General features: G+C 38.1%; 1 long non-coding RNA gene across 2 annotated transcripts; it reads left to right on the top strand.

Annotated features, from left to right (window-relative positions):
• Window positions 1-2,118: 2,118 nt before the first annotated feature.
• On the top strand, window positions 2,119-8,343 carry LOC119867310. Of its 2 annotated transcripts, none has more exons than XR_005383166.1 (3): window positions 2,119-2,244; window positions 3,723-3,826; window positions 7,072-8,343. It is a non-coding gene; the product is annotated as an uncharacterized LOC119867310 (long non-coding RNA). The 2 variants fall into 2 exon arrangements; XR_005383167.1 differs by lacking the exon at window positions 7,072-8,343 and adding an exon at window positions 4,938-5,993.
• Window positions 8,344-13,636: the final 5,293 nt, after the last annotated feature.

The following is a 13,636-nucleotide window of genomic DNA, read 5'->3' as shown; positions in this document are numbered from 1 at the left end:
TCCCTCTCCGATGTAGTGTAAACATATCCATAATTTCCAAAGATTAGGATGAAGACATCTCTGGTGGGCCATTATTCTGCTTACCAAACCAAAGTTTTTCAAGCAGGGAAATGGCATTACCTTATTTACATTTTAATAATACTCTATTGGTCTGTCAGAAAATGGATCATAAAGGGTGAAGGTGGGAGTGAGGAGATAGGCAAGGAGGATATGGGGCAGTAGTTCAGAATTAGGATGATAGTGACATAGAGGAATGCAGATGGATTTGGATTATGTTTTGGGGATGAGTCAACAGGATTTGAGAGGGAGAGACGAGAGGGTTAAAAAGCTAGCAAGAAAAACGCCTAGATTTTTTTGCCTCGAGCATTCAAGGAGAAGGTGGAAGTAGCATTTATTGAATTGAAAGAGAGGAGCAGAGATGCTTTCTTGGTGGGGGACGGGTGGAGGTAGAAATAGGAGTTTTATTTTATCAATGTTATGTTTGAAATGCATATCAGTTACCCAAGCGGAGAAGTAAAAAAGGCAATTGAGGATGAAAGATAAGGCTGGAGATTAGGAGTCATTGGCATGTGGATATTCAAAGCCTTGAAACCGAGTGAGATCATCCAGAGAGAGTGGGAAGGCAGAAGAGAGAGGCGTGATCAGGAGAGAGGCCTTGGGACTTTCTGTTTTGGATTAGATCAGATTATCTCGCATGCAAAATGCCTGGTGGGCATGAAATGTAAGGATACGGAAATTACAGAAGTATCCTAAAAATCATGAGGTCAGAACGCCAAATCAAGGACCTTGAATTTTAGCCCTGAATAAAGTTGTCAAGGGACAGACTCTATCAAACCTAAGTTTTAGAAAAAACCATTGTGTGTGTGACTCATTGCTCTATTCTGTACGCTATATTTTGAATGTTGATATGGCAAGGATGAGACGTTAATCAACAAGTGTTTGGGTGCCCCTTATGTACCATGTAAGATTAAAGCTGTGGAATAAAGATGACTCTAAGATTTTTATGTGTAAAAAAAGCAAATACAACAAAAAGAGCCAATTTAATGTGACGAATGTGGTTTTGCTTTTCTAGTCATGTTTGACTCATCATCAAAAGTTGGTGGTGCGTGTTATAATGCCAAGCAATGTGCTAATAAGCAGTAGTAATTCACAGCGGTATAAGACCTAATTCCTCTATGCTGTGACTTACTGTATTGAGGAGGCATCATGTAAACAAATAATTAGAATGCAGAGTGATAGAACCAATGGTATAATCATACATTCAGAACTGTGTGAGAAACAGATGGAAGTGACTTAATTTGCCTGTGTGTGTGTAAAAGGTTTTCTGTAGGAAAAGTGTCTTTTCCCAGGTAAAATAATACTTTAGAGATCAAATCTGCATGAGGGAAGAGCAAATGCAGCCTCCAAACCTTTCTCCAGATTCTCATTTTTTCCTTGGGGAAGTAGTCGCCACTGCTGCCAAACTCTCGGTAGCCACAAGAAGACATTCTTCTTCCATTTACTCTGGCCCAAATGATTGATTCCCTGCAGTGCAGAAATTATAGAGGGATAAATTGTACATGACTAGACTTGGAGATAACCACTGGAAAACAAAATGTATTAATATACAATTAGTAGAGCAGTTCTCAACCCTCTCTGTCCATTGAGAATGCAGGATGTTAGCTTCCTCCAGCGATTGCCATCTGGTTAGCTATGATTCCTCTTTATGTTCTCACATTTAAAATGGTATATTGTAGGGGCGCCTGGGTGGCTCAGTGGTTAAGCCATAATCCTGGGGTCCAGCATGGAGTCCCGTATCGGGAAGCCTTCTTCTCCTTCTGCCTATGTCTCTGCCTCTCTCATGAATAAATAAATAAAATCTTTTTTTAAAAAAAGCTATTATATTGTAATGCAAAGGAGTGAGAAAGGTATTACTGAGATAATCTGGAATTTACTCTAATTATATTTTAAAAATATAAATCATATGAAACTATAGTATTTTATTATTAAAAACTCATTAATTGTGATGTGATGATGCATCTCATAACTGATTGTGACAGATCAGTCTGAAGCCTGCTAATCTTGATAATCTGGTTTATATTACATTTGCTGAATTGCTCATCCTGTGTTTATGGTTTCCTATAGCAAGGCCTCCTTACCTATTTCCAAATCTAAAAGGCAAAAGCTGTCTTTTCCCAGTCAACTGGAAGTTCAGACATGGCTTATCCTCAAGAGATCTATTTCTAAAAATGTGAGAGACAAAAAGTGAGTAGGAGCGCCACTCCTGTTTTCTTAATCTGAGGGTTTAACTATTCCCCCTGTGATTGACACTGCATGCCCTACCCTTCAGGGGGGAGCTTCCAGCCTTAACCACAGGAATATAGATATATCCTCAACTGAGCAATCCTATAAAAATATCCTCCAGTTAGCTATAAGAAGCACACACACACAACAAAAATGATAAGGGGTGTTTTATTATAGATTACCCAGGAGAGGACATTTGATTCTAGCCTTAAAAGATACATATTGACATTTTCTCAGCAGGAATGGTTGGAAAGGGAAAGCAAAGCAAAGTATCAGAGGCATGAAAGCTCATGAAGTATTGGAGGAATAGAAAGTAGCTCCCAGTGTGACTGCAGGATCGGTGTAATTAGAGAACTTGGTACTAATAATTATGTTATAGAGATTACTTTCTCAGTGGGCAGATTGGTTAGTTCAGTCGTTTAGTGCCACCTTCAGCCCAGGGCATGATCCTGGAGACCAGGGATTGGGATCGAGTCCCATGTCGGGCTCCTTGCATGGAGCCTGCTTCTCCCTCTGCCTCTCTCCCTCTCTCTGTTTGAGAGAATAAATGAATAAATAAATAAATTATTTTTAAAAAGAGATTACTTAATGGTTGATCCAGTTTTGACACCTCCACCTGAAATAAATATTGAATGAATCAGCTGTTCACAATAAACTAATTGCTCAGAAGTTCTTAAGTCATTAGTACCTACCAGATTGGATCTCTGAATTTGTTGTTGTCAAATTCAGACTTCCTTAGATGTAGGAATTGAGAGATTGAAAGAGGTGGATTAAGCTATGCTGGGTAGAGAAATCCATAACTAGAGATACAGAGGAGCTTGTCCTTTCTTCCTTCTTCCTCCCTTCCTTCTTTCATAAAATGATACATTTATTTTGTATAATTGTCTTCAAATACATTGTGTGTCTACCTTATGCCGACCACAATGTTAGGCACTATGGTTAAGCAATAAACAAAAGCAGATATGGCATCTGTCTTCCCTCCCCTTGCAGAATTGGGAAGAAGTTGTGGAAGATAGACATTAACCAAATAATCACCTACATTAATTCAAAATTACAACTTCGCTATTGCAAGGGACAGTTATTGGAGATATGAAACTTAATAGAGAAGCTTAGCCTGGCCTGAAAAGGCAGTGTACGATAGTACTTAACCCCATGGGCTTTGAAACCAGAGGGCTTAATTTTGAATCCTGGCTATAGCACTTTCTAAATGATCTTGGGAAAATTAGTTAACTTCTCTGTGGATCAATTTCCACAACAGAAAAATGGATATTATAATGGATCGTAATCTGAAAATGGGGACTAAAAAGATAGTTTTGAAGATTTAATGAATTACGTTTAAAATAGTGGAAGAGATCCCAAAATCTAGCGTGTGCTCACTAAATGAGCTACATGTTGTCATCACTCACCACCACTACCATCACCACTGTCATTACTTGTAGTGTGTTGGGAGTGTGAAGAAGTGGTGGAAAGAGTTCCTCGAAGAAGTGATGATTGGGCTGAAATCTGGAGGCTGAACAGAATTTCCCAGGAAGAAGTAGAGTGGGTGAGTTGAGAAGAAAACATACAAAGATCCTGTTTCTGGAGGGAGCATGACAGTTTTAAGGTAGTGAAAGAGGGTCAGTAAGGCAAAGAATTGGGAGAAAAGGGTGCAAAAGAGGGCGAAGAGGTGGGCAGGGGACCCATGTTGCAAGATAGTAAAAAGTATGTAATTAATTTTAATAATATACATTCTATTTAATTCAATACATCTAAAATATTATCATTTCAACACATAATCCATATAAAATTATTAAGAAAGTGTTTTCTCTTATTTTCCTTCCAAGCCTTCAAAATCTGGTGTGATTTTTACACCTACAGCATGTCATAATTCCGATTATATACATTTTAAGTACTCACTAGCCATGTGTTCAGGGGCTACAATTGGAAAGCATAGGTCTAGGGTAAGGGGAAAGGAGAAAAAAGAGGAGAGAGAACTAAAAGGAGAGGGGGGAGAGTTCGTGTAATGTAGTAAAAGCCAAGGAAATAGTGTTCCTTAAAAAAAAAAAAAAAAAAGAGTGATCAAATGTTCAACTGACCAGATTTTCCCACTGTAAAAGGTGTTTGTTTGTTTGTTTTCCCCTAAAGCTGCATAGTCCTGCCCTATTTTGGAAAACCTTAATTGACCTCACTGTTACCTCTTTAGTTCTTGTCCCATTTCTCTCAATTTTTAGCACCATGCTTCTTAAAAAGCATTCTATACCTGCTGTTTTCATTAACACTCTTAAACTGCCTGGAACCCAGACGTCATTTCTGTCATTTTGTAAGAACAGCTTCCCAGTGACCTGTCCAAGTCCAATTATCCTTCCAGATCCTTTGTTCTCTTTGACCTCTCAAAAAATTTGAAAATTTAACCATTTTATTGTTCTTAACACTGTTTCCATCTCAACAGAGGCAGGTGTTTGAAGTTGCATCTCTGACCCTTCCTTCTTTCTTAGAAATTAGTAACTCAAAGCTGGAGGCCACTGGCTTCCAAATCTTTCTCTACAGCCCTGATCCCTCAACATCACTATCCCCGTAGGATATTTCCATAATATCTAATCATGCCTCAAACTTGCCATACTTGAAAGGTAAATTACTGGTACCAAGAAAGAGCTTTTCCCTATTAACTCCCCTAGGTTGTCACAGAATATAGGAGATGGGAGAGGAAAAGTATCCCTGAGGAAACAGCACAGAAGCTGAGGCCAGTCTTTTGGAATGGGCAGTGAGCAAGTCTAACAGGGTCCCTGACTTCATGGAGCTTGTCATCTCGTGGTGGAGAGAGACACAGTAACAGAATCATTACAACTGTACTGAGTGCTATGATGAAAATTATATGTAAGAGATCTTACCCTAGTCTTGGGGTAAAATTTGGGAAAAGTTCCCAGGGAAAACAGTACATAAGCTGAAGCCTTGACAATGTTTGAATTGACCAGACAGTAGGGGAAGAAGTGAGACAAATGGCATTTATGACTTAGAGATAGCATTTGCAGGCTTTGAGTTGGGAAGTAGCCTGGGAACTGAGATGTAGTCTGGGAACTGAGAAACCAATGAATCTACAGCACAGTAAATTAGGAGAGTAGCAGAGGTAAATGAGGCTAGATTGGGAGTCAGGGGTCAGATAACACAGGACCTCACCTTATAGTTCACGGTCTAGATCCTCGAGTGTTTGCTAAGAGCAAAAGGGAAACATTCAACATCCCCAGGTTCATACCTTCAGGATCATCAATGACACTGCCATTGTCCTCACTCTTCATACCCAACTTGTCATCAGGTTACCATCAAATTCCATGGATTCTTAAAAGGTCTTTTATGTCATTCAGTACTACGTCCCATGATTCTCAGTTCATATGTTTCAGGCTCTGCACAGGGGGTCACAAAATGGTGATCATTAAGATCGATTTTAATCAAATTAGTTTTCCAAATTTTGATTAATTTGTAAAATTAACTTTCTGTGCAACTGACCATACATTACGTGATGGTACTATTAGATATCAATTGATCGGGTCCTGTGACATTGTAAAGCAGGGAGTTGCCTACAGCAAATAGGTGGTCAGAAATGAACCATAACACTGAGCTGGTACCACAGAAAAATGTTAAAATTTTATCATACAAATATGTAAGAGAGCTTAGCTGCACCAGCAAATAGTTCTTTCAAGATAACTAGTGCTAAAAAAAAAAAAAGAAAAAGATAACTAGTGCTTTTCAAGAAACACTGTGTATGAAGGACAACCAGGAAAAGTTTTCATTAATAGTGGGTATTTTTATGGATATTATGAAACCTTACTATACTAGTATAGTAATTTTGTTGTAATTATTGCTACCTGGCTTAATGCTTTTGTGTCTTTTCATTTTTTAGAGCATGCTGCTAAAATCATTAATGTCTGTATATGAATTGGTTCATTTTAATTTTAACTGGTTAGCTGAGGAGATTTGCATGAATTAATAATACCCAGGGAAATTTTTAGTAAACCTGAATGTCCTCACTAGAGACTTCATTAAAAGTTTGGCCCTTAGAGACTGGGAATTGGATAAGTTCCATTACTGCAAACAGATTTTGTTTGGTTTTGTTTTCAAGCAATGCACAATGGACATTATTAGGAAATAGGGATTTCCAGTAAAGGTGCATTAACGTGACAGAATGAAAAGAGAGTTGATGTTGAGGCAGCCCTTTGGGCAGAGACATCATTAGCGAGTAGGGCTGAGTTCATTTCTCAAAGATCACATTTTCATTGTATGAACAACCCTAGAAAATACCTCCTGAAGGCTGATAATCTTTTTATTAAAGAAAATGACAGCAATCCAATGTCAGGAAATCCACTCTAGTGACCTGACCCCAGTATATCAAAGGTGTTTTCATAAAGGACCTCTACGCTTTTCAGTTTTAAACTGATAATAGCTTCTCCAGTAAAGAACCTTGAAGTATTATTGGCCTGAATTTCTCCTGGCACCATCAAACCACAGTAATTTAGTGAACAAATACTTCTTGCCCTCCTTCTGTCTAAAATGTTGTGAGAACTTCCAACTACAAAACCACTCAGTTCTGGGGTGTGTGGCTGGCTCTGTCGATAGAGCACACATCTGCTGATCTTGGGGTGGTAAGTCCAACCTCCATATTGGTGTAGACATTATCTAAAAATAAAATAAAAGAAAATTACAGTTCTATTCTCTCCCTTGTTCCCCTTGCTAGTCTGTCTTCCACTTGTGTAAGTGTATGTGGATGTTCTCAGGCTCATTAAAGCTGGTCATTCAAGCTCATCTCTTGCTATCTAGGTCCCTGCTGGAGTTCTGAAAGGGTCCAGAATCAAAGCACTTCCAGAGAAGGTGAAGTGGATGATTATGACTGGCCATTCCAAGTCATAATCAGAAAAAGAGGCTGGTTCCTTTTCCAGTGAATGAGCACTACATTCACTCCATCACATTGACTCAAGCTGGGTTTTAAAGCTGGGATCAGGGGATGAATCAAGTCAACCCGACTTGTCCTGATATGTCCATGTGACACTACCATGAAAACTTTCCTTCATGGGCAGAAAATAATACCAATAAATATTCTCTAGTTCTTTATGAGTTTACATTTAGCAAAATGAATTTTTATCATAAAATCATTACTTTTATACATGCTCAGAAAGAATGAAAAAAGACATAGAAATCAGAAACATATAAAAGGAAATTAAAGTTAAAAAATACACACATGGTGGCTACCTAAATCAACTACATTATCACTTACGTGTATCTTTTCAGAATTATTTTTTAATTTGTTCTGGAAGGTGGAATAGTATTGGAAAGTGTCTTAGCTTGACAGTACTTTTTTTAAAGAAGATTTTATTTATTTGAGAGAGAATTAGCAGGACAGGGAAAGAGAATCGAGAGAAAGAAGGTGAAGCAGAGTGCACTGAGCAAAGAGCCTGAAGGGGGCTCAATCCCACTACCAGGAGATCATGACCTGAGTCAAAACCAAGAGTCAGAGACCTAACTGGCTAAGCGACTGTGGTGCCCCTAACTTGACAGTATTGAAAAGAACCCTGCTTCTAGCAACAAGCAAAAATCTACATCATAATTCATTCCTTGGGAGGAAAAGCACCTGAGTGAGGGGTCCCACTCTCAAGTCAGCCAAGGTGCAAGGTCTTGGCAACCTCAGTGCCTCATTCCATGGCATATCCTTGGGGCTCGTCCCTCCCCAGAGCTGCAAGCTAAGAATTCACCTCAGGAGACCACGGTATTTGTTCTGGAGCCTTTCCCCTAAAGAACAGCCTCAAGTACGTACATAACAGGCTGGTACCGTTGTTTGTTTCTAGATTTATTGAGATATGATTGCATGTAACATTGTGTAATTTTAAAGCTGTACGGCATGATGATAACATGTTTATATTGTGAAATGATTATGACTAGAGGTTAGTTAACATCTGACCTGCATCACATCATGTAATTACCCTTTCCATGTGTGTGGTGAGAACTTTTAAAATTTACTCTTAGTGAAAGAAGTCAATCAGAGAAGGACAAACATTATATGGTCTCATTCATTTGGGGAAGATAAAAAATAGTGAAAGGAAATAAAGGTGAAAGGAGAGAAAATGAGTGAAAATATCATTGAGGGAGACAGAACACGAGAGACTCCCAACTCTGGGAAACGAACAAGGGGTGGTGGAAGGGGAGGTGGATGGGGGGATGGGTGACTGGGTGACGGGCACTGAGGGGGGCACTTGACGGGATGAGCACTGGGTGATATGCTATATGTCGGCAAATTGAACTCCAATTAAAAAATAATTATTCATTTAAGCCTTCATATGATTTCTTTATATTTTTAACTTCCTAAAACTTGTAACTTCCTCTACACTGACAGGTATGATGTGTGATGCTTACTATATCCTGGAATCTTAGAAGACTGAATATTAAAAAAGTTTTACATAAAAATTAAATAAACAAAGTTTACTCTTAGCAACTTTCAAGTATATTGAAAATGCCGTAGAATAGATTGGGTTTCACAAAATGTCTTATTTGTCCTATGAAATGAATTCCTTCATCACTATGTAGTTCAGGTGGAATTCACTACGTAGGTATGATTTCCTCTAATAATACCTGGACTACTGCTGATGCAGTGACAGGCTTCCACCCCATGAGAATGCATGCATAGTGTTACCAGGATATATTTGTATCCTTGTGGCGGGGGTAAATGGACAAAATCCAGTTGCCCAACTTCAAAAGGTCCTAAAGGTAATAGGATATGCACAATGGAACTATGACTGGACTTCCTGGGGTTATGTGTGTGGTAAATAAAACAACAATGGTAAATTTATGCTGCAGTTTTATCAAATGAATTCCAAAAATACTGTTTTCCCCAGTCTGTCATTTTATCCAAGTTCCAATGGATCATTTCATGGATAAATTTTAAAATTATTTTCTGTAGGCTATCATGGAGGACAGGCCACATACTTAGAAAGCTGGGTGTTGGGATCAAATTTACAATTTGATTCTATCAACTTCTTTATTTCATTAGTAGTGACATTCTGTTAATATTCTTAATGAGTTGTTTTGGGTCACTCAAGAGGAGTTTATTTAAGATCTCAAAAGGAGGGAAGGTTGATATTATTTTTAATGTGAAATGATTTTCTAAAGTTGAAGTATTTTGCTGCAGCATCTGCTATATGATTGCCCTAATTTCCCTCTACATTTGCAGTGTAATGACCAGGAACTTTAATTATTGGTAGTTGTTTGGGTTGCTGAGTTGATCAAATAACTCCAGGACATAAGAACTTTTTAAAAATTTGTTGCTCAGCAGAAGTTAGAAATCCTCCATTTCCAGAGCATCCTGAAATACTGTGCAGTGCCAAAAGCATATCACCTGTCACTGTACATGTTGGCTATTTTATCCTTTGCCAAGAGGCAGGCCTGTGTTAAAGCAAAAAGTTCAGTCTGTTGGGCCAGAGAAGCCTCTGATGTGGGGCTCGCTTCAGTGACTTCAATAGTTGAAGTTACAACATGGCCTGGCTGATAGTCCCTCATTCCATCTTTCAAATATGAACCATCAGGGAAGCAAAATAACTCAGCATGGCCACTAGGAGTTTTTTTTTGAAGATCCATCCTGGAGATGAGTAATTGGGTCAGTCATTGAAATACAGTTATGATGAGTCTCATCAGTAGGGAGAGGGGAGAAGAGTAGCTGGGGTCAAGGATGGCACCTGGCGATGGTGACATATGGAGGTAAAAGTAGGATTTTATTGGAAATTAATCTGCTGGCAGGTGCTCAACAGGTGTTAAGCATGGTGCGAGTGAACAGAGGTTCTACAGAATGGAGGACATCAGTAGCCAAAAGGGAGCACGAAACTAATTCTTCTACTCTCTTCAGCAGGCTAGCAGTTGGTGCGATGGCTCTCACACAGGGCTACAGTCCTTTGGTCACAGACTTTAACTGCTGGCCATGATGTCCTAAGGGCCTCTATACCTTTGAGTTAAAGAAGATTTTATTAATGGATTGCCTTCACGTTCATAGAGAAAGAGAAATGTAATTTAACAATTTGGACGTCCCAACGCTGGAGGCTCAAGTAAATGGTGTTTCTTCAGATCCCTTTGGTTTAGTTCACTCCACTGAAGTGGCTCAGATTGATGAGCTTTAAGCAGGTATATAAGGGTTGAGCAATAGCAGAGAAGTGAGGGATCCCATTCCAGTAAAATCCAAGTAACCGTCATTTAGTTTGGGAGATGGGGAAGGAACAAATATGGCTTTTTTTTGTTGTTATTGTTATTTTGTTTTGTTTTCTGGATCTAGAAGAAGCTTTTGGTTACTAATGACATATCGCAAGTATTTGACTTGTGGCATCTTCCAGTGTAGCTTTTTCTTGGGTACCTTATGTCTTATTTGTAGCCAATCGCATTAGGAATTGAATATTGTTAGTTTATCAACCTTCCTCTGAAGGGGAACAAAGGAGTAAGTCACCCTCATATTGCAACAAAGTGGGCTTTGGGGAAAATTACATCAGCTATGTCAGCTTTTAAAATCTGAGAAAAAGAAATAGAGCTCTCAGTGTAGCCCTGTGGTGTGATTGTCCAACTATGTTGTTTTTTCCTAAATTAAAGCATATACAAATTGGCTTTCTGGGATCCATTGGTACATTGGACACAAGGTACTATAGAGATCTGTTACTGTTGAAATAGCAGAATATAGAGCATGAGGATTAGGCACAACTGGGTGCCAAGGTATAACTATGATTTATTGCTCTTGGGTCCTGCGTGAATATCTGTCCTCTTCTGTGACATTTTTGTATGGGATGAATTGGATGTTACAAGAGGAGGTGCATGGAATAATTAAACCCTTATTTAGTATTCCTCGATTATGGGTTTAATCCCTTTAATGGCTTCAGCATTCAATAGGTATTGCTTAATATTGGAAGGGGCTTGGAAGAGTGAATCAGAATTGTTATAGAAGGAATAGTGTGTGTATGTTCCAATCTCAGTAGAACATTTGGACTAAAGGATTTCAGGATTTCTTTCATTGTCAAGAAGTAGGTGCTATGTGATTTGAATTATGGGAAAGACAGTTATTGGTATTGACCCATTTGTTGTAGATCCTTTTATGCTTTGTGGATATGTTATTTCTCAAGCTGTTTCTCCTTTTTGAGAGAAAGAAACATGGTCCTGCCTGAGAAGTCTCTAGAGGACTTGTTCCAGTGAATGAACAGGAGCTGTGGGAATGAGTAGAAACTAATGAGTGCCCAGCAGTGCTCCCAATTAAAAGGGAATAAAGAAAATAAAACAAAAAATAAAAGGATTTAAAAAGCATCAGAGGGGCATTGGAAATGCCTACCATTTGAAATGTACTCTGAGGAAGGAGGAAAGAGGCTGGTGGGATTGAGGACCGCTAGTGTTACTCCTGTGTGTCTACAAGGGCTCATGGTACTTCATTCTCAATGGTAGGGTCCGTTTCTCCTATGGTATTGGTTAACAGTAGTGGGGAAATTGCTTTTATCTTTGAAACCTCCTTATTCTGTCATGTGAGTAAAAGGTAGAGTTTTTTTTCTTGGTCTCCAAATTTCTGAACGAGAAATCAAAATTGTCTTTAGGTGCTTTGGTTTGTATATGTCTTCTGAGTTTCAGGCTTTCTTTCAATGCCCAGGCTTTTTGTAATAATGATAAATTCCTTTAATAAGGATTGGACCTTGATTTCTTTGTTGCCTTCTAGGTAGTTAATTAGTGTAATTGACAATTCATGACCTGTGTAGCCTGGACCTATAAATCCATGGCTAGCAGGGTTTTCTCTTTTTCTGTCTGCTATATAGTGCAGGATAACTGAATGCAGGTAAGGAATTACGAATGCTATCTTATTGGTTTCTGGATGTTCTGTAGTCTTTTTGTTCCCTTCTTTCTTGCTGTGAATTGATGATTTTCTGTGGTGGTATGCTTCCATTCCCTACTGTTTATCTTTAGTGTGCCTATTGTAGTATTTTGCTTTGTGATCACCGTGAGGCTTTATGTATCATTTTAAATTCATTCCCTTTTGATGGATATCTTGCTTAATTCTATTTTCACCTATCATGAACAGGCTACTAAGTAATATCTATTTAAATATATCCTTGTTCTCTGATCCATTAAAAGTAAAATATGTAGATCAGAGTGCATAAATATAATGATAAATTATATGTATATAATATATGTATATATGAAGTGCATAAAACTTCAAAGGTTTTAAATCTTTTTTTGCTAATTTGCCATCGAGAAAGATTGTATCAATCTGGGAAAAGTTCATTTCATGATACTCCTAACAATTTGGCTGTCATCATCCCTTTTATTTTTTGCCAAACTGATAGTTCTTCTTCCCCTCATCCCCAAAGGTAAAATAAATAAGACATCAATGATGTTTTAATTTCTTTAATTTATGATTTAAACATTAAGATTTTATTATTTTTTTAAAGATTTTTATTTATTCATTCGTGAGAGACACAGAGAGAGAGAGAGAGGCAGAGACACAGGCAGAGGGAGAAGCAGGTTCCATGCAGGGAGCCCGACCTGGGACTTGATCTTGGGTCTCCAGGATCACGCCCTCGGCCGAAGGCAGGCGCCAAACCGATGAGCCACCCAAGGATCCCTAAGATTTTATTTTTAAGTAGTTTCTATACCTAATGAGGGGCTCAAACTTATAACCCTGAGAATCGAGAATCACATCATACCTCTTAATTTCCTTAATTTAAATTTATTTATTTATTTATTTTTAGGTTTAATTTAAATTTAAATGAATTAAATATAGGTTCTTAAATTTATTGGCTATTTGTATTTCTTTCTTTTTTATGTACATTGGTCCTTTCTATTTAGAATCTTTGCCTTTTTTCATATCAATTGTAAAAGCTTTTTATATATCAAAGGTCTTAATCTTTTTCTTTCTCTTGTAAATGTCTTAAATATTTTTCTTGTAAAAATATTGGCCATTAACTCTGTTCTTTCTTAATTATATAGAAGTTTTAAAGTTTTACATGGTCATTATAAGATGGTCTACCCAGGAGAACTGTGTTCTTGCCCACTAGTTGGAAGAAAAATATTTAATTCAGTAAACAGTTCCAAAGAGTTACAAAACCAATAAGTCAAACATGGAATAGTAAGGCAACACAGAGATTACTAATGGTGGGAAGTTCCTATGGGGAGGAATGGTATTAACAGAACTCATGATTCTGGTGACAGGCAGAGTTTTCCTTCAGGAGCTGGAATTGATGAGGAGGTCCAGCTTGTGCTGGAGACACTGCCCTTCGCACAGAAAGAAGGAAGAAATATTGTGGTTTCTTTCCCTAGACTCCTTAATTTATTAACAGTACTTTCTATTGCCCAAATTTAGCCCAAAGTTACTTGAAAGGGAATC

This window comes from Canis lupus, chromosome 33, assembly GCF_011100685.1.
Source record: "Canis lupus familiaris isolate Mischka breed German Shepherd chromosome 33, alternate assembly UU_Cfam_GSD_1.0, whole genome shotgun sequence".
Lineage (NCBI taxonomy): Eukaryota > Metazoa > Chordata > Mammalia > Carnivora > Canidae > Canis > Canis lupus.
The sequence above is the reverse complement of the archived record's forward strand: the minus strand, read 5'-3'. Positions and strand labels throughout refer to the sequence as shown.